Source organism: Buteo buteo, chromosome 3 (genome assembly GCF_964188355.1).
Source record: "Buteo buteo chromosome 3, bButBut1.hap1.1, whole genome shotgun sequence".
Classification (NCBI taxonomy): domain Eukaryota; kingdom Metazoa; phylum Chordata; class Aves; order Accipitriformes; family Accipitridae; genus Buteo; species Buteo buteo.
Window position 1 is genome coordinate 62519311 of NC_134173.1, and position 27758 is coordinate 62547068.

The window sequence follows — 27758 nt, forward strand, 5'->3', positions numbered from 1 at the left end:
CTGAATGCTGCTACTGAAGAACAACACTACTAGAAATAAACTATCAGTTTATGTTTACCTTTTTACCTGGTAGTTCAAGGATTTTTATGTCAGTGAAATTAAGTTCTGGCATAATTTGACCAATTTATGTAAGTTCTTATTAAAAATAGCAAAATGCAGGCTCCAAAACCCAGTGGAATTGGCGCAATCAAATTTTCACGTGATTTATCAGCTTCACTGTCACAGTAACTAACTCGGTGCATTTTTTTGCTTGGTTCTCTCTGTAAGCTGTCAGGAGAAGTCACTCTATCAAATAGAAACGTAACACTATTTTTATTGCTTATCTCTTTTGCCCTGGGTTACATCAGTAAGTCATCTCCCTCTGTCAACTTGACAAGAGTCTTTTTGGTGTTGACCTTAAAAGGACACAGCTGTGACAACTTCATTTTTTTTTTCTTTTAATAGTTCTCAGCTGAATATTTGTTCTTGGTAGTCCAGGGTCTTCATCTGGTACTGTTTTACCCCGTGGGTAGATTGAGTGCAAAGCTTTGGTCTTTCAGTCCGATAGTACCCTGCAGCCTTTATGGCAAGAGGCACTGGAGAAGTCAGAGGGTAGATTTTATTCTGGCAAAACCACAATTAATTACAAGAGGTCTTCTAGATTTAGTCTTATTTTCTTAAAGCTCTGTAATTAACGAGTACAAACACACATCCTTCTTTTCACAGCCTTTGCTCAAGATATCAAGAACTCCAATCCCTGGACTCAATCATCCCCAGCACTTTCACTGATGTTACGTAACTAATTGTGCGCCCAACTCTCTTCAGGTCCCAGAATTTGAAGATCAGGATCAAAAATCTGCTGAGGATTTCAGAATGAGGAAGGAAGAATATACTATCAATGATATACTATCAACTTGTCTTAACACAATACCCCAAATAGGGGATATTTGGCAAATGCAAAAACATTAGGTAATCTGAAAATAGCACTTGGTATTTCTGCCACAGATCATCCAATAAATGCAACACATTACTGATTTAATGAAGTAATATGATTTTGTGCCAAATCCCTCAAAAACAAAGAGGAACAGGTACGCGGCATATTTTGAATTCATTGCAGCATCTGCACTGATGGTTATTTACACGGATATAGACTTTAATCACAGCAATTTATACATCACCAGTTTTAATCATGATTTAAATTGGCAGGCTAAAAATGTCAACATACACATACAATGAGGTTAAAAAAAATTATTTATGTTTTCACTTTATTTCTGAAAAGTGACAAGTGGGAAATAATTATTAAAAGATGTGAGCTGTACCTAAATGTGGTTGTTTTATCAAAGGAAGAAGTCTTCCTTTGGATAGCGACTTGTATACATCGTATCTATATGCACTTAATTAAGCAGTTACACAGCTCAACATCATCTTTTGTGTTTACAAATGTTTTTATGTGGATACTTTTTACAGATTTCATTCCATGCTTTCCATTTACTAGATAATAAGTTTTTTTATGGTTTATGAAAGCTGGAATTAAATTAAAAATCATTAAAAACCTCTTTAAAGTATTGCTCGTCAATTCAATGATGCCTGAGGTATGCAACAAGAAAAAAAAAGACATTTACAAAACCTGTTTTGCATTTAAAACTAATCTAAACAAAGAATTACACGTGATTTGTTCACTGTACAATGTTCATCCAATTGTTTTGGTTTATCACATTCTAGAAGTAACAAATTTCATCATCTCACGCTCTATTTTCATCCACAGAATAGAAAAGGAAAATAAGCTTTCTGTTGCTTCCCCCCCCCCGCCCCGTTTCTGGTAATCTTAGTTTTGAAAATGAGAGTCACTGAGCAGAATGTAAAATGGAGAAAATAGTGTCTCTGCACCAGCAAAGGAAGCCGCTGGCAAAAGCCAGTTTAATCACTTCCACAAACTGGTTCCAGGTGTTTAGCTAGCCATTTCCACCAGGATTGTGGTGTGACTTTACTTAAAACTTTGGCAGCGAATAGGTAAATAAACACAATCAAACAGTACAGCAAGCTGTGTAGACTTAGACCTTAACACAGATCAAAATCTGAAAGTCTTATTTTTAAAAGGTAAATATTTAAGTCTTTTTTTAAATATAGGTTTTTCTGTTTCTTAAAAAGTGGGTTTTTTTCTTAAGCATTAATTACTATGTAACTTTGTTATTCATATTAGATTAGTTAGGAGTCCAGTGACTGTTTTAATATATACTGCAGTAGTTTCATATAACATCTTTTGGGATAGAAAATATGCTTTAATATGCTATACATTAAAAATCAAACCACATACATGATGCTACCAGTTTCGCTATGCTCCTGCAAGTATCTGCAACATCAGACTATTATGCATGATGATCACAGAAGAGAAAAACCTAACTGGCAGAAGTCTCAATGGGCTTAAACCAGAACAAAAAAGTGTACTTAATTTATGAGCTGAAAGTCTGTCTGCAGTTTGGCACATACAGCACATCACACCATGTAATTTTATAAAAATCAAATAACTTTGCAAATCACTTCAAATATTTCCTCTCTCATTGGTTTTAATCATGTTTGAAAGGAGAGAAAAAAATTACAGGATGAAATGAAAGCAAAATATAATGATCTAGGACCATTATTCTCCTGAACGAACGTTCCGAAATTTTTTGGATCAGGGACCACTGTCAAACTTCAAACATAACAGGGAACCACTATGCAGCCTTCACATCAAACTTTTAATTAAAACCCCTAAATGGATGATATGATACTGCAGATCAGTATCATACCATGATTATATGTGTCTGCAGACCACAATTTGGAAACAAATATATTAAAGGATTAATTTACCAAAGGGAATGCTAGTCTCTGGGCTTCTTGGAATATTCATACTATATATTGAGATACTACACAGCATCTTAGCATGCAGATATCTTAAAGCCTCCATTCTATAAGTTTTTTAACATTACAGGTGAAAAATACCTGTTTGAGACAGGATTTTTTCATGAAGTGTCATGAGCCAAGTCCAAGATGATTGTATGAAAAAAAATGCTACTTTATCTCAATATCTCCCTCTCAGTCTAGATTGTTGGGTAGTTTGGGTTGGTTTTTTTTTCAAGCAAACTGACCAGACTCACATCCTCTTTACAATAAAGTACCCACGAAGTGAGGTCAAAAAGTGATTTCCAAAGGTGTCCCAGAAAGAACCAGCCTATGAGCAGGAAAAGCTCTGCTTGCTTCAGGTCAGGCTTATCACTGCAGAATGTGGAACGGAATTTTGGGGTTTACATATGCGCACATGCATACATTATTTTTTAATATATATACCTACAAAATAAACCAAAATTATGTTTCATATATATATGTGTGTGTGCATTTACATATTAAGGCGCTCAGGGGGAAAGGCAAATAAAAAAAAAAAGACGACTATTCATTCTAAGGGCTTTATCTGAGTTCATTTGGGGGCGGGGGGGGGGGGGGGAGCGAGAGGGCGAGGATTGTCCCGCGGCTGGCGTGGGACAGCCGTGACTGCGGCTTTCTGCCCGGCACTTGAGTGACAGACAGAGCGGGGGGGGGGGGGAAGAGCCGTTCATCACCCCGTTCTGGGAACCGGGCAGGGAGAGAGGGAGCCACCGCTTTTCCGCAACACTTCCTGCGATAAGGGCCGCCCGCGCGGGCACACGCGCACACGCGGGGGAGCGGCGGCGACGCGGCGCAAAGCTTCACGCGACGGCGAACGTGACGCGCGGCCCCGCGCCGCCGGCACACGGACGGACGGACGGACAGACGGACGCGCTGCCGGGGGGGGGTGCCGAGGTGCGGGCGCGAAGGGGAACCCCCCGCTCCCCCCCCCACCCCTCCTCCGCAGGCCGGCGGTGGGAGCCCGCCCCGTGCCCCGCCGCCGGCGCTTATCGGTGATGCTCAGTCATGACACGGACCCAGAACTTCAGCGCTGAACAAAGGAAGCCGGACTGATGCAGTACGGCTGGGTTTGTACGTCTTTCTTTTGGGGGGTTGTTTTTTTGTTTTTTGTTTTTTTTTTCTTTGAAAGGACGATCCCAGCAAAACCTTCTTCGCTGGCAGGCAGCGTGGTATCCCCCCGCCCCTTCCCAAGGCGCTCTGAAGTCCTTACAGACTTGCAAAGGAGTGTAACTAAGGTAGGGGAGGCAGCAGTGCAGGCATTAACGCCAACAGGTCCCCATATCATCCGATAACTTCCCCTTACATGCAGAGTACAATACGAGTTTGCTGATCACAGCTTTTCCATTGTACCGGAGCCAAGTGCAGGCAATTACTTACACTTATGTAGACTTTTATAAGAGATAACAGTTATCTCTATTGAAAAGGCACAAGCTGGGGGTTTTTTCCTCCTTTTTTTTTTTTTTTAAATTTGTCTTTCATTACTAAACCGGTTAAAAACACAAAAGGGTTTCTGTGCAGGGCACCGATCCTCCCAGCCCTCTGCAGAGCCCCACAAGGCGGAGAGCTGCCAGCCTCCTCGCCCCGCCGAGGAGCGTTCCATCCAGGCCCGCAAAAGCCTTGGCGTAAACCGCCCCGTCTAGCTCCTACGGCGCACGCTAACTGCCGGGGGTGCGTACCGGCACCCACGCACACTCGGGACGGTCCGGGGGTGCCGGGACCGGGAGCGGGCCCGGGCCCGGAGGGGCTGCGCGGCGCCTTGCCCGCAGCGACGGGCGGGGGCAGCCCCGCCGCGGCAGCGCGACGGCCGCCCCCCGGGCAGCGGCGTGTCCCGCCGTGAGGCGCTCCAGCCAGACCCAAACCGCTCGGATCCAGGTGGAACAAGCCATCTCGGGCCCCGCTGCCTCCGCTAGCCACGTCCCCGCAGCCAAGATAAAGGCAGGAGCAATCTACGCATCTTTTAATGCAAATGAGATGCAGCCCTCGGGCGCTTAACAAATTGCCAATGCATTGGGGATGCCCCTGGTCTTCTAGCTTTGTTTCCACATGCGCTGAAAGTTGATGAGTGCTGGTTGTGTTTTTCTTCCCAGCGCTGAAGGACACGGCGCAGATATAGGAAGCAGGAAAACCGATCTTTCAGTAGGGCTTATAGACCAGGCGGCCGCTGCCAGCACCTTTGGTTAGATCCAGTACGTCTAGCGGTGCCATTTCACTGGTATTCCTGCTAAAATTGACGTTGGGTCATTTTAACTCGGAGCCAGCACCTCTGAGCAAAAGGAGGGGTCACCATCTCTGCATTCACTTTTTAAGCAAAACTATCTGACCCTTACACATTTGAGGGAAAGGATTTCCGCACAGGCGGCCTACCTGTAGCTGTAAGCCAGGGGCATTTTACATGCTGCAGAAGCATTACACGACAGCAAATGAAAGAGGGCTTCCATTGCCTTAGTATGAACTCACACGTGTGTTTAAAGCAGATATTAAAAACATGATTCACTGTAATGAAGGCATCCCAAACAACTATTTAAAGTGATTCAAAATACAACATTTGGGGGTGGGGAGGTGACCATACAGTGCACCTACCCTTCCCCACCTCCCCCAAAAAAACCCCACAAACTCCAATAATAAGAAGAAATAAATAATAATGATAATGGCACATACTTATACTTTATCCAGAAGTATAGCAGGGTTCTTAACAAGATTAGGTCTCGCTTTCAGTTTCACTCACCACTGAACTAGTCAGCTTTGAGGACTGCATTAAAGAGGTGTGGAGTGTTACTTAGGAGTTACAGAAAGTACACTGGCATGTTAAAGAAAGATGGAAAAAAACCAGTATCATAATCTATATAGGGAAATGATGGCTAAAACAGAAGATACGAGTCTAAAATGCTGCTCAACAAATCTTTTCCTCCCCAAATGCACACATACATAGTAACAGGAGCTCTGAATACTTACTAAACTTATGCAGAGGAATAAATGGGTATCTGTTGCATGACTTACAAAGCCAGAGGAAAAAGGAGCAAATTTTTCATGGAAGCCTCGGATCATATAGGCTGCGTTTGCCTCATTCACAGCCTCCTCCTTTCACTGCACTTCAACGTGTAGAAGAAAGCCTTAGCAATATTCATCTTAGAAATCCAAAACATTGCAGAGACCACACTGCAGCAACAGATGAATCTGCTTCACATGCATTGACGTACCTCCTCAACGTCTGAAAGAAATTCCAGCTCCAGTCAACCCACAAGAGACATGTTGCCTGACTGTACCTTGATGGTATTGTTTATGAAGAAGATGATTTACACACTCGTAATGATTTAAGCAGCTACTTTGCATACATTACAGAGACAACCTGAAACATGTGACCTGCTTCACAGGGCAGGATTATACCTCTGTTCTTGTTGTGTCATGTGCAACCACATTATTTAGTAGTTAAAGCCCAAGTGAGCACTCTGGTATTCCAATGCCCTCGCCATGCATACAGCACGAGAGTTTCGGCATGCCTCTGAAACCAAACCTTAGCCTCCCAACTTCTAAAGATAGACAGTTAAATAAATGATATAATTGTCAAAGGGGCTCAGTCAAACCTACCACATGGCTCTGCCCACTCAGGATTATGACGTTTGCTGGCAGACTTTTTAGGACAGGAAATCTTTCATGGTGTTAATAAATTTGTAACAATGATCATATTCTTAGGGGCCACTCCAATACAAACTTTCATTAGCACTTACACCGCCTCTCGCAAAGCACTGAGAATGTATGCATGATCATCATCAGTTAGGAATAAACAGTAAGAACTTTAAATCCTTTTTTCTGACGTTGATTTAAAAAAAAGTCAAAAGCTTTTAAGAAAAATGGAAACTAACATCCAAAGAACAGCTGGGCTCATAGCCTGTCAGTGCTCCTTCCATAATTTTGAGTTGTTTTTATTGATCCATACACTTCTTATGCACAACTTCGTTACTGCTTTGATAATTACAAGATAATTAAATACAAGACAGAGCATGTATCACGCCGGGGAATCATTTAGTGAGTGAACTGTTGTGCTGAAAAGTGGGATTCTTTCTGTCACTCACGGCACGGTGATACATGAGTAACAAACACAACAGGAGCTATTTTGGGGATGATCCAATGGCCTACCGGAGCCACAGAGGGCAGCAGCAAAAGATAAGGTTCGGAAATAAATGGCAGTCCCGCCGCACAGGCCTTCACACTTTGCAAACACATAAAACAACAGGACATTCACACGCAGGTTTACCTCAGCTTCAGAGCAAGTACAGCACTTGCCATATAATATGTAAGAAAAAAAGTCAATGTCTGAAAAATTTCGATTTAAGAAGAAAGGAAAACTGGTGGGTGAAGGGGGAAGTATCTTAGCAGCACCAGGAGTGAAGGCACCAAAGCTCTGTTCACAGCTTTGCCACTGGCTCACTCTAACACTGCAGTTATTTAGATTCCCTGTGCCTTGGCTCACCCGTCAGTACAATGGGTATAATACTTCATCCTGTCCTTAAGAGGCAATTACTGCTTGTAAAATACTCTGGGAACCTTGATTAAAATGCACTGCAGCTTTGTGATAAGTATTCCCTCTAAAAGAGCGCGCGAGCTGGGTTTTGACGGTGGGAAGTACTACCTGATGGCTGGAAAAGGAAAATAATCATTCTGAGCGAGAAGTACATGCTTGACCTATGCACACCTGTAGGTGGATCCCTCCTGGAATATCTTCTTTTCTCTCTTTTCAGTTACTATGTGTATATTGCAAAGACAGGAGCAGTGAGAATGGATAATTAAAAAGCTTTTGAAAAGCTCTGGTATTTTCACCAGAGGATCACAGTGGGCCATCTTCAAGAACTCTGATGCAGAACTATATGTAATTAAAAAAACCAATTATTTGTAATGCTCCTCAAACCCCGTTTTCATTAAGGAAGGGAGGAAAAAAGATCGCTTTAAATATGAATGCTTTATGAATAAAGATACTTTTTTAATTGATGAGCATTCATTTTCCCATACAGTCGCATAAAGTCTGAGTAGTTCACGTAAAACATAATTATCAACATTTTAAACCACATTTTCCCCTTGAAAATAAATAAATAAATAAGCACGCCAAAATCTTTTTTGTTCATTAAGCGCCAGATCCAGCAGAAAACATCTGCAGACTTCTAGACCAAGCAAGCCCTGGAAGGCCATGGGTACTGGCTGCACCTCGTGCCAACCCCAAAAATTTGGCTGGTTCAGAAAGATTTAAACAAAACAAAAAAAGCCCTGCAGCTTTACATGTCTGGGAATTGTGGAACTGCACTAGGTTTATGAATAAAGAATAGGGGTGAGAAAAAAAACAACTCCTTTTAGAAAGGAGATCCCTGTCTCTCCCGTCCTCCGCCATTCCAGGTGCTGGGCAGGGGCTCCCCTCCCTCCCCAGGGACACCACGGAGCCGGCATCAGCGGCTGCGGCCCAAAACGCGGGATCCACCTGCACCCCCTGATCCAGAGAGGGCGGGGGGGCCCCAAACCCGGCGCTCGCCCCCCCCTTCGCACATCCAACAAGTGCCCGAGCATCCAGCCCCCAGCCACGTTCCCGGACGTGCGGTAGCTGCCACCGGCAAACCCAAAGGAGTGTCCCTGGGATGGGAGCCAGCCCGAGTCGTCCAAAGGACACTGCAGGGCCACCACGGAGGGGCAGGCGCTGCTCGGGGCGAAGAGCCACCCCCGCCAAGGTCTGCCCGGAGCCAGCAGCCTCTCCAGCCCCATGGAAGGAAGGATCGGGCCCTACGAGCAGCCCAGGATTTCCACCACGGGCTTGAACGGGCTCCAAGGTGCCGCGCAGGGAACGAGCCTCGGCTACCGCGGGCACCCAGCAGCACGTATTTAGATTTTGGGCTACCCCGAATGTGTGTATGCAAACACAACGGGGGAACTGGCAGCGTTGTCGCGGCTGCCTGCTGAAATAAAGGAGAAGTTTGGGAAGTAAGTTGAGGACGAGGGCCCCGTTACCGCGGTGGAGAAAAACCGAAGAACCTGACGGACGCTAGCGTAGGTGCCACGTTTTTAGGCTTTTGGTAGAAATGATGGCTTTTTCTGACTAGCCTTCCACTACAGCCGCCTTTGGGAAAGCCAAGAAACCTCCCGCTGATGTAAGTCACAGCCTGTCTTCTGCCCCGCTCAGAGAACCAGCCTACGCTTCAGATCGACACCCAGCTCATCTTGTGCGGCTAGCCCTGCGCAGGGAAAAGGACCGGGCAGGCATTAAAAGACCAAGTAACAGTATGCCCATGTGTTCTGCGTCAAGCCATCCCAAAATTTTGGTTTCGCAGCGTTCATTTTCTAGACACCTCCTTGAGAGGAACAGCAGCTGCAGTATGCTGCCTTGGTTAGAAAGATGTGATACACGCAGAGATATGTACTTAGGAGAGCACAGAGGGACTCTGTGCGATGACCATATAACTGCAGACACTTTGCAGGTGTGTATTTACAATACTATTTATATAGTGCCGAAAGTGGACTACATTAATATACAGTGTGCATGATTCACTGTCATTAGTCCTGCCTTCCAATAATGTGGACCCTAAGATAAACAATATCGCTAGGGCCTCTCCCATACAATACACAGACTTGTTAGTTTAGCTATATATACAAAATTTCCAACTGCAATTAGCGATTTTTTTTTAAATTATAAAAAGTTCTTGAAGTGAAGCCTTTGTTTAGGAGTTGAAATGAGCCAGCTGACATAAGAAAAAGTGAAGTGAGAAGCCAAGAGACTTGTATTTAAAATGCAGAATAAGTTGGATATCTTAAATAAATAACATTAATCTGAACATGCACTAAAATAAATCATGTATTTTAACAATGCTAGATACAAATAATCATCATATTTATCATTACAGCTTTATATACCTGTTCGATTACTGCTTTCAAAGCATTAAGAAATATACCAGTGTCTCTGAATTAAAATGCACTTTCTTTATGCTAAATCTGTGAAGGTGCTCTTGTGGAAAACACTGCATTCTACATTAATTTTTTATTTTTATTTAAAAAAAAAAAAAAAAAAGAGCTTACACAGCCTCAGAAAAAATAACCAAGTGGCAAAAATCCCAACTTTGTCCATTCATTCTTTGGTTGTGCCTTTGCCGTAATAAAATTCTATGAAAATGTTGCCAGAAATAAAGTTAATCTTTGCAAGGCCTTTTTCATCTTTCTTTAAAACCAGGGAGTAACTAGCTGGCAGTTCTATCAACCCTGATGCACAGCATGCTATAAAGATGAGATCCTTGTCATTTTTTGCCCATGTCTAACATTTAAAGAACACAAAATTTTTAGAAAAAAAAAAATTACCTTGAAACTCTAAGTTCTGGCTAAGAAACATCTCAGGAAGACACCAAGATAACATCTCACAAATTGAAACATCAGCATTAGTAACATCTCTAAACTCAGAATTCAGGAGCCAGCATTTTCTATCTGATTTTAGAAAGTGTTTTAAAATGCCTCTGCCCACTCTATATAGGATGGGCACTGAAAGCCATAAATAACTGGCTCAGAAAGTAAATTCACCATCTACTAGAAGAATGATTCCTGAGATAACTCAAGAAAGTAAAAGCTGAAGAGCTTGCTGCTAGTAATTAATGGGATAACCCGACCCCGAAGTCAGAAAGAGCAAAATATCTCCCTTTCATTAAGAGGGGGAAACGAAAAAAAAAAGCTTTAAAAGGTACACAATTAGTTAGCTCTGCAGTGATTAATTCAACAACTGCAAAGCCAAAAACAACTTTAGGCACTTAACCATGAAACTGTCAGTTCTCTTTGCTTGACGATAAAGCATCCAAAGAGTAAACATTAACTTCTGTGTTTTTTCTACATGTGTATTCCATCATGAGAAGATGATAATCGAAGAATTACCAGGCAAGCTCGGCAGACGCTTTTTATACCTTATTCCCCCTAACACGGAGGTGAGATGTGCCTGGATTCCATTCCTCTTCCTCACTGCCAGCTCTAATAAGACAGTTCACACTGTTCCCTAAAACTTGACAGAAGGGATTGAAAATCAGATTGAAAATCTCCTTCCCAGGAAGCAAAGAGCTCATCACAGTAAGGGAGCTTTGAGGATGAGGGACCCCTATACTAACCACATCCTCTCCATATCAAGGCAAAAGCAGGCAGCAGCTCTTACTCAGACCACCTCTCCCAAGGAAGCAAATGGAAGCTCTGCCCAAGTAAGGAATGCAAAAGCATACACTGCATCATCTCTTTTAAATAATCTCCAAAATTGAATAACTATCAAACAAACTGAAAGAGAGCAGGAAGCTGAAGAACAAATTAAAAGAACAAATCAGCATATTTCTCTGACCTGCAAATATTTAGTTCAAGCACATTCTTCCAAACAAGATGCCTATGAGCGTTTTGATGGCTGCTCGTAATCGAATGTGTCACTCGCAAAATTATAGCATCTGAGGAGGGTACCGGGCAACTGAAAATGGCTTTTGCTAGAAGTATGTCACAAGCACATCTTTTAGTCACCTCAGAATTGCATACGACTTTGCTTCATTCCTTCACGCTGGCTGCATGCAGGTTGCTTCACAGAAATACAACTGCAGTAATCTGCTTGACAGTAAACAGTAATCAGTAAATACTGTTTACTGAACAGACACATGCCCCTGCTATTCCCTCAGCTTACCTATCCCCCATCTCTGCCTTCCACTCTCAATCCCCTCACTCTCAGAAATTTTAGGAGGGGGAATAAATAAATACAGGTAGTGAAATAGTGAAATCCCATAGCTGGCAAGGTTTTCCTCTCTGAATGGACAAATTCTTAACTCCATGCAGCTCCAGACACTGAAGGATTAGATTCTAACCAGGGAAAACACAGGAAAATGGTAATAAATATTGCATGGTAATCCACGGGAACTTTGGTCCCAATGTGATTTTTCTATAGTATCCTACAATAAATGGCATTACAACATCCATAATCTCAGCTCATATATCAGACCGCTCTCTCCGCTCTCCTTCTTGCCCTTCCTTCTTTCATGTAGCGCATTTTGTAAGAAAACATACTTTTTCTGCAAAAGTACAAAGTCAATGCAGTCCCATTCCTGACTGAAAGCAGCACAGTAGCTCAGTGAAAACTACCACGGACCGTATCACACTGCACGGAGCTACAGCTGAGGAGTGCAGGGTTTATGGCAGCACTACTCTGGTAAGGTCTCATCTGAAATTCCTTCTGACAAGACAAAGGAAGTCACAGTTTGCTGGAGAGAAAAAATAAATAAATTGTATTCATATGCAGTAAGAGTGCTTCATGTCACAGTGGATTTTACAATATCCTAGTTCTCTTTCTATTCAGGCATGTGTCTTTTGGGCAATAAATTCTGAAAACCCAAGAAGGTAAAGCTTGCTTAACCATGAGTCTCCTTTCACCCAGTAAAATAAATTCCACAGCTGCTTTTTCTTTCTCCTGTGACTATTTTTTAAGCTCCTTCCCATTGACAACTAGCCACTGTCACACTCCACTATTGAAATGAAAATCTTTCAAAATGCCAGCTTTTCAGATTCTTAATTTTGTCCCACTCAGGTAAAACATTTTGCATCAGAAAGTTCAGCAAAGCTGCCAGGTCATCTTTGTTAATAAAGATTTTCATATGCGCAAATAGAAATTGAGAAATGACTGAAGAAGAAAAAAGCTAGACAAACCCATTTTAAATGTTCCTTAGATAATGCAGTACCACAGCAAATCTCTAAGGAAAGTTAAGCTGAGACTGCCATGAACACCAAATAAATTTGCACCACTGGGATATTTAAGGTCCAATAAATCTTACTTTCCAATGGTTTTAAAACTCCAGAAAACAGTTTTTCAGCTCTAGAGTCCATATGTTGTAACAAAATTGTCTACCTAAAAGCTATCGACTCAGACCTGCCATCTGTGAGAAATATTTTCAGAACATACTCATGTTTGCTGAACTATCAAATTATGAAAACCTTCATTAAGAAAAAAACAAACCACAAACACACATATATACATACATAAAAACCAACCAAACAACTTACTCTCTTTTTCTGTTTGCATGATAATGCTCAAGAAAGTTGGTTAAAAATGCCCCTATTTCCAATTCAAATTCCTATTAATTTATTTGAACTATCTCATGTTGCAGTCAACAACATGAAACCAACAACTAATTGTAAAAAAATAAAATGCAAAGCAATAAAATCCATCACAGTTCAGACACGATATGCTGAGCAACAGCAGAAGAGCCAAGGGTTAACGTCAACGTAAGAAATCACATCATTGCATGATTAAACTGATATTGTTAAAAATACTAACAATTGCTGAAAAAAAAAAACAACAAAAACAGATGGTACAGAAAAGCATTTTATTTACTATACTGCAACTTTTTGCAGTTTGATTATATCAAAAGGACATTCTGTGGACAATGAAAGTCACTGCTTCCCTCGGCCTGTCAAAAATATCCTGATGCCCATGGCATGGCACACAACTTTACGAGGGCATTACAGCCTGCTTACATGGATAGACCTGTAATACTGGAGCATCAGTCACTCCACTGCTATTTCTATGAGCCTTTCAGAGAGTAGTTGGTGAGGAAGAAGAAGAAAGCGTGGCTGTGAAGCCAGTGAGTAGCAGCAGGAATCAGAAGCAGGTGCACTACCTGAAGCCACTTTTTATTTTCATTCCCCTTTGGGAAGTGAACTGATTTCAAACCAAAAAAACTGCTTTTAAAGGTGACAGACCGAACCATGGTCCCACTGAAGGGCAGCTTCGCGCAGTGAAATACTGCTTGACCATCCCAAGCAGGGCAGCAAAAATGCAAGATGGAGCCTTACAAAATGTCCTTACTCTGTCCTGAGTCCAGGGAAACTGCTTTAAAGTAGCAAACTGTAAGAAAGCGTAACATGGAACCCCCAAAACCACAGTTCCCTCTCAGTAAGCTGCAATGCAATTAGGAAGTTTCCCTATGAGGATCAGATCTTACCCTAGATTAAGTTAGCAGAAGTTTTGTCCCTTGCAAGTACAGGGGGAGATCAGGGCCATACATCAGAGGAGTTTAATCAATCTTTGGTCGTATCTAAGTTTCTGCCAGCTTGCCAGGCAAAGCGGGTTAGAGTCACTTTTGACAAAAATCATTCGCCTAACAATCAAACCAGCCCAAACATTAAAAAATAAATAAATAAATAAATAAATAAATAAATAAAAAATCAAGTTATGCTAAACTTTGTTTTCTCGCTAGCAAACTTCATGTCGTAAACAACTGAAGGGCAGTGATGCAAAATGGATTCTTGCCTAGATTTGTAAACTTTTCCAGGAGTTGTAATATCCTGCATTTGATGACATCATGAAACTAACCACAAGTAAAAGTTGGTTTTCAATTTGTTCTACTTTTCCCTCATTAGTCTCTGTGTCAGAAATAGAATAAGAACCCTCATTAAGTCACATTAAATTCTTTAAACTCATTAAGGGCTCAGAGAAAGAACAATACAAACACTGGTGTTTTTGTAAAAAAAAATTATGCAACACAGATGGACTTCCATTTCCATGTATTTTTAGAATGTATGTATGTGCATATAGCAGCCAAAAAGAGACCGATATGTGTGAGGGAGAAATGGAGAGGCACAGTAACGAGACAACAAGGCAGAGCATACCTTACATATGACAGAATGATACCTAGATAAAAGTGGATTATGCATGATCACTTCTGACCTGATATAGATGAAGCGCTTAATGCTTTGTATCCTGAACTGTGGCAGAGCTGGAGTCAGAGCCATACCCCGCATTTCTTTTCAATTAACGATTCCTCGGGACTTTTTCCAGGGAGAAGACAACCTTGAGGGCCACACAGCCAGCAGCTATCAAACTTGTTGTCCATGGACTACTTTGATTGCTGCTGCTGTAGCCTAACATACTATCTGATTGTAGTTGAAGATACGTCTATACTATTCATGCTTAGGGACTTACACATAAGATACAGGTGTGTGCAGAATTTCAACAGTCTTGGAGAGTATCTCTGGGTGTGCAAAGGGTGGGTATTTGTTAGAAGATTTATTGTAGCTGAATGACTCAGATATATGTTGTTGATAACTTCTGATCTTACCCCCCATAAGACTGGAAATATGAGCTCAATGCCACTAAATTATTTACATTCCTACAGTATGCTTCAAACAACCATTACAGGATTAATTTAATCCATTATATTATTATTATTTTTTTTTTTTTGTGATAGACATAACATGCAAATAGGAGTTTAGTCCTAAAGAAAACTCCAGATCTGAAGAACGTGGAAGCAGACTAATTAGATGGCATAAATTTCCGATGTCTGTAGCAGGCCACAGAAAGAAAACAGTATATTACAGTAGATGGGAGACCTGAGTTACTGTTTCTTTCCTTCCCACCACTGTGACAGCTGAAACGCGATGTGGGATTTTTACTGACAGCCCCCAGACCTGAGCATCCAGAGCTAGGTGCCAGGGCAGCACAGACAGGCAGGCAGCCTCGGCTCAGGAGCTCTCCTCTCCCATTTCTCCAGCAGAGTCAGATACTACTCAGCTGCAAGGCACATGGTAAGGCTAATCTATTTTCACAAGCTTTTGCCTCAGGTATTTGGGGCAAGGTTTACTTTATTAATTGTGTGTGTGCATGCGTGTCCATATCTACGCATGCAGGAGGAGAAAGCTCGGCAATGATCGGCATGTATTGCATTTTTGGTTTATACTCTCTAACTGCAGCTGGCGAACGTCTGATGAGTATACTTAATACACCTAAAAATGAGAACACTAAATAGAAAAGCAAACTATGTTCAGATTAGGAAACTGAGATTTAACTGAATTCATGAAGCAACATTTCAGCTGCATAGTAAGTTTTGGATGACGTTCCACATAACTCGCAGCATTTGCTTGAAGAGCAGCGTGTGAGAAAGTCAAAAAGAATCATAACTTTGGAAACACTGAAAACCTTCTACCCCCAAAGAAAATTGCTTTATCCTAACTCATTTAACTTCCATTAAACATTAAACCACATCTGCACATCGGAATTTTAGGAGATACTTAGCTTCAGTATCTACTTCAAACTTTTTTTACATCAGTTGAGAATTTGTTTTTTAATATAATCCCAGTAAAGTCACTGGGATATCCAAAAGCAGTCTGCAAGGTATTTGTCTAGGCAGCGTATGCTATCCTTTTTTTTTTTTTTTTAATTAACTACTAGCAAAAATTCCCCTGCTTTTTCTGCGAACCACCAAGCTGTATGTTTAATTTTTTAAGTTTCAGTATGTATTTCAGACTTGCAGACTTTGCAAAGTAGGTCAGGAATACCCAAAGGATACACATTCGAAGGCTACAGATAGCAGAACACACCATTTACGGCTTTGTATATACACATACATACACATTCTATATAATATAGGTAGATAGATTCAAGGATTTAAACACATTACATCTATACTGTGTGTTTCAAGAACATTCAGATATTTACACTGTTAGATCACCACTCATTTTAGACCTACACTAGTGCCAGCTGCCAAAAAAAAGTACACAAATCAAAATATGTTACCTTTGTTCAAACAATACTGCTGTTCATTATATAATAGAAACTGTCATGCTTAATCTTCCAGGAACCAAGAACTGGTACATTCTTGGATCAGAGGTGGCTTGAAATGGTTTGAGGCAAAACTGAAGCATAGTCTTTAAGTAAATCTTGCTGAGAAACATAAGTGCATTGATGATTTTTAACATCATCTTTTACAGACTTTTTTTTTCAGATATATTAGTAAACTAAAAATGCTGGCATATTTTCAAAATGCAGAGAGATGAACACATCAGTGCTTTTTCTGTAACATTTTTGCAATGTCAAATTAAACATTCCTTCCTGCATTCATTGTCAGCCTCACTAAATGCAATGGGGGATCTGAAAAGGATGCTTGAGAATGGACGCCACAATGAAGTAAAATGTACCTATAAAAATGACATGTTGACTTTGAGAATCCCCAAAACCTAAATTTTTCCTTGGGAGTTCTCAGTATTATCCAAGTACCCCGATGGTTATTACGCGCACTAAGCTACAGGCTGCAATGTTCATTTTCCATTAGAGATGAAAAAATTGCCAGAAGCAACATTCAAAAATATGTCTACAGCATGATATAGAGAAATATAGAGAAATGGCAGAAATGCCTTAAATTCTCCAGAGTTGGAACTTTTTTAACTCATATTTTGATCTGAAAAAATGCTAAATAAAAATCAGTATAGTTCACTTATTGAGGAAAATCTGTTTTACAGCACTACGACTCCAGGACTTCTTCAGATTTTTAAGACTACAAAGGAAGTATTTTACAATTTCATCTTTAACAACACAGACTATACAATATTCATCAGGCAGACACAATCTTACTTACAGACAGACACAGACACACACAACTCTGTAGAGGCCAATCCTGCAGCCTTTACTGAATTCAAAAGTCCCCCTGACGTCAGTGAGTATTTTTCAAGAATGAGAATTGCAGGATCAGGCCCAAAAAGTGCTTATGAAGATGAGATGTTACTTCAACAGATTGAATGTTAGATTAAATATAAAGATTGAGGCAAGACAAGTCTGGGGTTTAAACCCTAGGGAGGATTGACATTTAAAGTGTTGCCACTGAATTATAGCTCTCCACATTGGGTGGGGTAACCTCCTACTGGGTGGAGTGTCTCCCCTAAAGGAAGGGAAAACTGGCACAAGCCAACTTGGTCTTTGAACGATTTCCCTACTTGCCAACTTATGAAGTCGTCCTGACGTCAACTTCGTCAAGAAAGTCTATTGCCCAACTCTGTCTTTTACCGTAGAAAGTTTGCCTGTGTTCAGAGCCCCAGCAGACGTAGAAGAGAAATTAAGGAAATAAGCCAGAAAACTCTAAACAAAATGAAGAAATCAGGAAAGAAAAGAAAAGAAAGTAGACTGGGTTTTCTTAAGTGCAGTTAATTTAAAAAAAAAAACCTTTTGTTGGGTTTTCTTGTTTCTAATACCGCCTTAATACAAATAGATACAGATCACTAGAGACTATTACTAAACATAGTTTAAAATCTGGTTTAGCTTTAAAATATGGGGTGGAGAGTGCATAGAAGGTGGCCACTCCGCAAGATAGGATCTCTCCTGTCTTCTGCAATGGGCAGCGAGTACCTTCCCAATCAGCGTTACTAACAGGTGTAAAACACTCTCATACTAGGAAAATAATATACACTGAACTGCCACCAGTATGGTATGTATGGAACATATTATTCCTCTCTGAATCAAAAGAAATTGTTTCTCCAAAAGAAGGCTTTGGGTGCTGGGCAAGAGAGAAGGGGGGGGGGGGGGGGGGGGGGGGTCGGTCAAACCAAAAAGAGAAAAAGGATAAAGCATCTCAAAATGCCCATGGAAAAAAAAAAAATAAAAATCAGAAAACAGTTTAAGTTACCGTAACCTGAAATGCACCAGCCATCACAAAGAGCAATTGGAGAAATCCAGCAGAGCTCAGCAGGAAAGATTTTTAATAACAGATTGAAAAACAAGAATAAAAATAACTGCATCAACAGGGCCTTTCTTCCTCAGGCCACAAGCCCGTTTTTACTTGAATTTTAAAAAAATGGCAGTTTGGCCACTAAAACCAATCCAGAACATTATTAAAAGTTAAAAGCTACCAATTACTTCTGTCTGTTCTTTTAAAGCAAAGTTTGGCATTACGTCAGTTGGTTTAAAGAAAACAAGAAAGAGAGAGAGAAAGAAGGAGAGAAAGTTTCCTGCTTGTATAAATTAAACCACCAGGGAAGGTGTCTAGCCACTTGTAAAGCATTTATTACAGGTTTTTAAAGGGCTAGTAACATTTTAAAAATTAAATATTTTAAAATAAATTTAAGAGAAAAAAAAATTCTGAGCCTGGAAAGAAAGCAGACTTACGAGAAATTAGACATGTGCGAACTGCAGCTAAGAAAGTAAAAATGACTATTAGGACTAAACCTTGCAATTCAAAATAATGCTATTTTCAAGGCAGAAATAATCCTGTTGTAGCTGCTGTACTCGCACGCATTCCCTATGAGCACAGAAGAGTTCCACCGAACTTTACAGAATGGAACCAACTGGGTTCTGTAGGAACGTCCTACAGAAGTGCCAATCGTGGCAGCTATGCACTTTAATGAAGAATTTTCTCTCTATAGCTTTTCTAAATCCACGTACCGAGATCTGCTGCAGGAATAAGATTTCTTAGTTAATGCGGCAGGACTGTAATAAAAATCACTGATAGAAAGATTAGCAATTTCTATTAAATTTTAGATATATTTTCCACTGGTGGTGTTGCTATTAAATTTTAAAGAACCACTTTAAAGGTACTAGAAAATAAGAAACTGATAGCACAGAACATGAATAAAACATAGATGGCTATTAAACAAAGTTTCTTACACGCAGCTACGCCAGTTCACCTAAATCACAGTCTTCTAAACCCCGTGACGCCAAATCAAAGACTCCTCTGACTCCGGACGACACATCAAGTGGAATGGTGTTCAGTTGTGCAATGCTTTTGGGGTGTGACAAAATGTCCACTGGGGACTTAAACCGAGACCATGGTAGTTATTCTCCCATTGCTCTGTGTTTCATTTGAGCCTTGGTCTGCATGACAAGAAGTCAGAATAATATGCCACCGCTTCTCTCCCCCGCCTCGTGCTCCTCTGCCCCAGCAGCGTTTCTTATGTTCTGGGCACGTATACAACTGGCTAAGGAGCTGCGTTCTGGAAGGCCCTTTATTGATTATGTGCAAAACGACATCAAGAAGTGAATAATAAGCATAATCTGAAAAATGTAGTTGCATGTCTTGCCCTTGTAAACATTTACTATTTAATGGTGTAATTGTACTTTAATCCTCCACATCATCTGATATAACTCATTATGTGTTTTTCTTTTAATTAGCAAACACACAATCCAAAAAAGCAAAGCCCAGAAAGTTTGTACGTACCATAAAAACCGAAGCGAAAATACTCTTAAAGTAATCAAATGCTCTCTCTTTGGATGCAGGCTTATCTTTTTAAAGTCAAAAGAGAACTTCATTGGCACAGGGTAGGAAAAAGAACTCCATAATTCATGACGGTACCAAGAAAAAAAGTTCTTCTCCTTCTCCAGGAGGACTGGAAAGGGCACTTTTATTTATCTTCTGGACAGACAAAAATAGTAGAACCTAGAGCAGATATGCTGTAATTAATGTATCCAAAGGTCAACAGGCAATGGTATTTATACAATAGATGGGTGCAGACTACGCTGGTTATAGTATTAATCACTGCTATTTGAAAATAGCATTGTTTTCTTACTAGGTAAGAACTTTGAGAAGTTTCAGAAACAAAAAAGAAACACCTTCTTTTTTTTCCTCATACCTGCCTGCTATTCTTTTTAGCCAATTGCTTTTTCACTCGTGAGGTGTAATATTTGGGACAAAAATGCCCGAGTTTACAGTCGCCCAGGACTGCCAGAAACAGCCCCAGACTACCTCACTAGTTGTGTTGAGGAAACTAAATTAAGCAAGGGCAAACACCAACTGGAAAGTTGTCAGTTTACTGAATGAATGGCTTCATTTTACACACCAGTTAGAATATCTTAATCAGAATATATTTCTGTTCAAGGCCAATACTTTTACTACCAGGTGGCAGTTTGTTTTAACTGAAATTGTATTAAAAATGTAATTTCTTTCCACTTCACTTTCACCCAACAAAAAGGGTTGTCAGATTCCCAGCCTGTCATGTTCAAAAATATTTAACCATAAACTTTCTCACAATGTTATATTTGGTGTTACCCACAAACCTTTATTAAAGCGATACTGCCAGTGTGGCTGCAGTTAAGATCTGAGAATGTTTCTATTAAGATTATTACATTAAAATATTGTCAAGAGTTTGTAAGAGACATAAATATTCATACACACACGCCCCCCCCCCCAACTTAGAAGGAAAGTTCCACATGAAAAGAAAAATTTAAATACATATCCAAAGATGCCTGTTTGTAATTGAAATTTTGGGTTTTTCCTAAACATCTTTGCTAATTTTTTAACTCTTTCACACTGTAATGTAAAATAGTTTTGTTTCAAAGCAACTGCCTGATAAAGTGCTAAAAGAGGTAATTCGCATGAGTAGAAAGTAATTAGTCATTGTTTGCACAATGCTTTGAAAATATAAAACCCTATGTGTCAACTAGCATTAAAATATATGATTGAAATACAGAGATTTAACAAGCAACCACTGCATCTCACAGACACTCAAGTCCACACACAGGAATTAGTACTACGCTGTTATTAATGCACAATCACAATATGTGAATACTCTTCACACGCTGCCAGAGCATGCATGATAATAGTGTGTACTATGAAAGGTTACTACGAATGATAGACAACACACGATAGAAAAATAATACTGCTGGAGATTCGTAAAATAATACTGAATTTAGTCGATCACCGATAAAAACATAAGGCAACCCACAAAGCTATCGTATAAATTATGCTAAAAATGCATTAAAAATATAAGAGGATAACCTGGCTGCATCGTAAGTGTTTGATGCCCAAAGAAGTCTCAGATCTCTGAAGTTGTCATTTACATTTTTTTTTTCCTTTATTAACATTACTGTGAAATAAAGAAAAAAATAAAGCCATACTCTCACAGGCAAAGATTGCCCAGTGTTATTTAGAGTCTGTTTTAGAGGATCACAGGCAAAACATGTAAACTTAAAAGCTGATGCAACTTTGCCCTTTACTTACTTTGTTGTGACTACATATATGCAAAGTTTGAAACAGAGAAAAGTTATTATATGTAACCAAAAAAAAAGCAATAATCAGACAGAACAGGGTAGATTATGAACTGACTCCTCGTCTCACATCTACTGTGTCTTGGTTTTAAAAAGGTGAGGCAGACTTCTATTGTCACAAACAGGCTGAGGATTAACTTGTATATAGGCACTGATGCACTACTGAACTCCAGCATTATTGATTCTATGTGGCAAACCTCAAGAAGGTATACATTTTTCAAGAGCAAAGAAGAAGATGACTCCCAACCCTCCCCCCTCCCCCCCCCCCCCCCCCCCCGCAGAGAAAGGTTCCACTTGTTTGGTTTGACCACGTTATTAACAAACTTTCATTCAGTGGTTAAAAAAGAAAAAAAAAAAAAAATCTTTCAAAGTGTTGATATCATTTCCAGACAGTCTTGTCAGCATCACAATTTACAGGAAATAGTTGATGTTCTCAAACAAACCCTGTATTTACTCATAGACCCAGAGTACTTTAAAAAAAAAAAAAATTCCTCACTCTTTTGGAGGGCTTTTTTTAAATGTCACTCTGGTGGAATATCTGAGAGAGCTGTCTAACCTAACACACATATTGTGAACATGAGGCAAACACAAACTGCAGTTCAGAAGACTACTGTAACTTTTATTCGCATTTTGTCCACGTCAGGAACTGGCTCTTACCACTACTTTCCTTTGCTGCCCCTTGCATTTTTAACTCTGGCAGTCTTCTCTAAATGTTCAACTTTTCCTAAAACCAACAGGAAAGTAATCTGATGCCACCAACATCCATAGGATTTAGTTGCGTAGTTGAAGAAGACCGCCTGAATGGCAAAGACGTTTGATGGCTCCTTGAGAAGACTTACTGAACTCGATTAAATAAAACCTGAAACGTATTAAATTATTGTTTGTTTCAATCAACATGCAAAACGCGCTGCGTGCTGTGAAAGCAGCGAAGGCAGCACGGTCCGCCTAACAGCTTACACTCTTTTTTGACCAGAAAATATTTTCCCCTCGGAGGGAAATCTGTCTCCTCGGCTCCCCAAGCGTGCCGAGGTGCCCCTGGCTCCAGCCCTGCCAGGCAAGGTACTCGCCCTGGCGGAGGAAGGAGTGATGGAGGGGAGACGTCTCTCCACCTCCACTCATCACTTACCCCCTCAGCTCAGCCAGTGCACTTGAGAAGTTTGCCATTTGCAGACACAACACACAACCGACTGTGGGAAAAAAAAAAAAAAAAAAAAAAAAGAAGAAGAAAAAAAAAAGCCAAAACATAAAGGAGGCTAGCGGGCCCCACCAGCAACCGCGTCAGGACTGCCGGGACGCCTGGGCGCCTGGATCTGCAGCAGGGAGGCAGATAAACAAAGCCCCCGAAGTGTGTCGAGCCCCCCTCGGGCGGCCGCCGGCGGTCCCCGGGCGGCGCGGCGGAGGGGCGGCCCTGCCCGGCCCCGGCCCCGGCCCTGCCCGGCCCCGGCCCCGCGGCCGCTCGCCCCCGGCCCGGGCCGCCCCGGGCGCCCATCGCCGCGCAGCCCTCCGCGCAGCCCCTCCGTCCCCCGCCTCGCCTCCATTCATTCCTTCCTTCCTTCCTTCCGAAAAGCGCACACGCGGGTAACTCCGGCGGGGAGCAGCCCCCCGCCGGCAGCCCCCGAGGACGAGGGAAGGGGCGGGGGACACGGGGCCGGGGACCGAGACGCTCCACGAAGTTGTGGCAGGCGAGGGAAAGCCGAGCGTGGGGACGCAGCGCTGAGAGCTGAGCTTCGCCTTTAAGAAGGAAAAGTTTTACGTCTCTCTGCGCTCTGATTTCAAAAAAAAACAAACCAAAACAAAACAAAACAAAAAAATCACCACCACCATGTCGCCTTTTCCCCCGGTGTGACCGGGAGGGACCCCGAGCCCCCCTCCCGGCGCAGCTCAGCTCCGCACCCGGCCTCTCCCGGTGTGTCCCCGGGCAAGGAGGTAGAAAAGGGGAAAGGGGGAAAAAAAAAAAAAAAAAAAAAAAAGAGGAAAAAAAAAAAAGTTTTTCCCAAACTTACTACTCTTCATGACGGTGTCTCTGTGCCCCGCTTGTCATGATCCCCATTAAAACTTCCAGCAGCGGCAGGAGCGGCAGGACTGTGCGACTGCAGCTCATCGGATGCAAACCCTCTTTGCTCGTCTTCCACTTCCACCCCCCGCGTCTCCCTTCCCCTCCCCCCGGAGCGCCCCGGTGCCGGGGAATCGGCGGCCGCGGAGATAAGGCGCGGAGAGGCGCGGAGGGGAGGGCAGAGCCGCACCAGCCCGCGGCCGCCGCCGCCGCTCCCCTCCCCGCCTCCGGGCCAGGGGGCTGCTCCCCCTGCCCGCCGCCGCCGCTGAACTTGACCCTCCCGACTCCAGCGGGGCTACCGCGGTTTTGAAGTCGCCAATTTCCAGCCATCACACATGGCTTTGACCCACCGGCGGGGGGAAAGGGGGGCGGGGGGGGGGGGTTGCACCAAAAAAAGCCTGTGAAATCCGAGCAGCCCCCCGCTCCCTGCGATTATGCCCACACACAAACACACGGCCGACACCCCCCCCTCCGTTTGTTGGTGTTTTTTTGGGGGGGTATTTTGGGGGAGGGGGGGGCATCCTCTCGCCCCCCCCCCCCCCCGGCCCCGGGCACACGCCGCGCCGCCGCGGGCGCCGCGCCCCCGCCCCGCTCAGCGCCCCCCCCCCGCGCCCGCCGCCGCCGCGCCGCCCCCTCCCGGCCCGCCGGCCGCGGCGCCCTCCCCGCCGCCGGGCCGCCCCCGCCCGCGCCCCCCCGCGCCTTACCTGTTGATTAACCGTCAGCAACAGCCCCGGCAGCCTGGAAGATGGTGGAGCCGCGGCGTGAGCCATGAACCGTCTCCTGCTGCCGGCGGAGTTGGCCGCGGATTATGTGGCGGTGGCCGGGAGCGGGGGGGGGGGGGTGCGGGGGGGGCGGGGGGCCGCGGCGCCGCTGCCTCCCCCCTCGGCCCCGCTCGGCGGGGAGGGGGCGACGGGCCCGCCGGCCGCCGGCGGGCGGTGCGGTGCGGGGGCGGGGGCGGGGGCGCGGCGGGGCGGGGGGCGCGGGCCGGGGCACGGAGCGGCGGCCCCGCCGGCGGCGAGGCGGCGGCCTGGGAGCGCGGGGCGGCCGGCGCGTTATCAGGACTGTTATCGCTTGTCAGGACCTCCGTCTCCCCGCATTACGTCAGTTTCAAGACACCAACACTATTAATATCAAAGGAGCCTTCGCGGAGGAAAGCGCCACCCCAGACGGAGCGCCCTTAAAGAGACAGTGCAAGGCGGCCCCGCCGCGCGGCCCGCGCCGCCCCCCGCCGCCCGCCTCCGCCCGCCGCCCGCCGCGACGCGACGCGACGCGGCCTCCGCCGCCGGGCCACGGCCGCGGGCGCGCGCGCGGGTCGGGCCGGGCCCGGCCGAGCCGAGCCGGGCCGGGCCGGGCCGGGCCGGGCCGGCGGAGGCCGCGGAGGGGGCGCGTCGCCCCGCGGCCGCGGGGACTTGGGCTAAGTTGGTGCCGGAATAGCCGGCAGGCCACGGCCGCGCGCGGCCCGCGGCGGGGGGGGCTGCTCTGCCTTCTGCTGTCGTTTGGACCGACCGCCGTCCCGCGGGATTAAAAAAGAAAGGCGGGGGGCCCGGGGGGGACACACAGGGGGACACACACAGAAAAGGCGCGACCCACGCGCGGCGGTCGGTCGCTGCCTCCCTCGGGAGACCCGAGGTCTGCGCGGGGCAATACAGATCCGGTGTCACCGCTGTCACCCCTTATCACACACACACACACACACACACACCCGTTTCTGTGGGGGTGTCGAGGCGGGTGGACGGACCCCTCCCAGGGTTTGGGATGACCGTTCCCCGTTCCTGCCTGCTCTGTGATCCCAATCGCAAGTCAGTCCCAAGCTGCTCCGAGAAAGCCCTGACAACTTTTCCTGCTTGTGCAGAACCTTTTCCATTCAAAACGGCGATTCCTCCCGTGCTACGAATTGCCAGAAGTCTGTATGTTAATGTAAAAACACTCTCCAAGGAGAAGCAGTACATAAAAGGTTCCTGTGAAAGGGTTTTAAAATCCCAAATATAGTAGGCGTTAAAAACTATGTAAACATTTGTTGGGCATTTGGACGCAATTGTTCTGCAGTTAGGTGACTTTATATGGCGTGATTTGCCTCCCATGCAAGTCGTTTTAAACTGATTTCACGTTGAAATGGATGCATTCTCCTCGCCTGCAACTACTGACACATTATTCGAGGGAGACGCTGGAAAAGAGTTAAATCGTTACAGTGCGAGAGATGAAGCTGCTTCCCCCCCAAATGTTTGAAATGACATAACTTTTTCCTTACAATTTTATTCTCAACTACGTGGTGAAATGTAAAGCGTAAAATCTTCAGAGATGCACGCTGACGCAAATGAAACCCTACTGTAGAACGTATGGCGTTTGCAGCCCTCTCTCCAAACTTCAGCATTCTTCATACATGTTTAGTATAATCCACTGGCAGATTTGTAAAGTAATTGCTCATGTAAATCACCCAGAAACACATTTCCCCCTTAAGTTCTTTTGTAGGATTGTCTGATAAAGCGCTTTATGAATAGCAAAGCAATAATTCACATAGGAGAGGTGAACTTGTCATGTTGAAAATGGAAGGTAAAATGTAGTTGCACGATGAGGCACACAGTAGGATCCCTGAGACAGGGAGAGGAGAACTGACAGATTATGTGTGGGACTCCCTCTATACCCATCAGCAGAAAATCAGTTCGGAGCAGCAGAGACGTTTATATATGGAATGCGAAGGAAAGTAATATCAGAATTTAAAGTTTGTTACAAAGTCTGCCTTGATACTTCAGTACTGGGGCCATGCTCGGTAGCACCTCACTAATACATGCACAGAGAACTTTTCCTGACTTTGTAAACCTTTACTTTTTCTCAAGCTGCGAATGCCATGGCTGAAACACGGTTGAAGAGACAAACCACTTTCGCAAATTTTAGCAAATGCAGAATTCTGAAAAGCAAGTATTTTTGTCCCGCTCACATCAATTCGAACGTGTTCTCCACAATTTAGATTTTATTATCATTACTGAGTATGTCAGCCCCGAGTGACTGTTCACTTGGCAGATGTCTTGCATATGAAGGGTTAAAATCGGCAGGTATTTTGTCTGATGACTTGGCTAAGCATCTTACAAGCAGGGCTTGAGTGGAAAGTGCTTAAACAAGGGTTATTCCCCTTTGCTTCTCTGCTCTAGTAAGGCTTACTAATGTCTTTTTATTTTAAAGCAGGAAATTATGCCCCCCACACCTTAAATCCTGGCCAGTTCGTATGTGTGGCTGTAGCTTTCCCAGATTTTATTCACATTATGACAGACAAACCGTGAAGAAGATCGATAACAATGAAAGCACAGGTTTCAACACATGTAAGCCTTGATAACAAACACACCTTTTTTCACCTGTAGAACGGTATGAGAGATGTATTTTTAAAAGACATAAGCCTCTTTGTGCACGTGCTTTTAAAATGAAACCGCAAAAGCCATTCATAAGCAAAGATGAGAAGGACAAAATATGTCTTCATAGTTTCAAGTAGACTAATGTAATATTGTATCTCTCAGGAAAAGTTTGTTACCGTATCTTTATAAAAAATGCTTGCATGGTACATTCTGCATTTCAAGTTAAAATAAAGCAGATCAAGAAGACGTCAATATCAATCTCTTTACATTCACCACAAAAGAACTGTAGAGAACTTAATAAAGGCAAAAATATTTTCATAAACTTTTTTCAGGCAAATTATTTATTTATGAAATAATTTACAAAGAAAATTTTTACCTCATGGCTCAGATACATTGCATATGCTTATGATTGACACAATATGTTCAGGCTCAAAGGCCCATATAGCCTTTTTTTTTTCCCCCGCTTCTTTTTTTTTTTTTTTAATCCTAGCAGGAATATTTCAAAACAACCAACTAATTCATGAAGTCATACAGTAATTGTTTGACAGTTGTTTCTAATATAGAAAAATAAGTTATGTATATTGTTTTCATTCAAATATTTGTTGATTTGTTGTTAGAATCCTTTGACGTTGACATGCCACAAATTGCATTAGGAGAAATATTGGAGATTTATTTTCATTTATTATCTTCTGCT

General features: G+C 43.2%; 1 protein-coding gene across 8 annotated transcripts in view; it reads right to left on the reverse strand.

Moving 5' to 3' along the window:
• TRPS1 (transcriptional repressor GATA binding 1) overlaps nt 1-24550 on the reverse strand; it is a 223144-nt gene extending 198594 nt beyond the window's left edge. For 3 of the 8 annotated variants that reach the window (XM_075023839.1, XM_075023841.1, XM_075023832.1), the window contains exon 1: nt 23671-23902. The gene's annotated coding sequence lies outside the window, so the exon portion shown is untranslated. Of the gene's footprint in view, nt 1-5850; nt 5924-6095; nt 6158-23670; nt 23903-24424 lie in introns of those variants that run through there. The other 5 variants (XM_075023838.1, XM_075023834.1, XM_075023840.1 and 2 more) reach the window with 4 other exon arrangements.
• Nucleotides 24551-27758: the final 3208 nt, after the last annotated feature.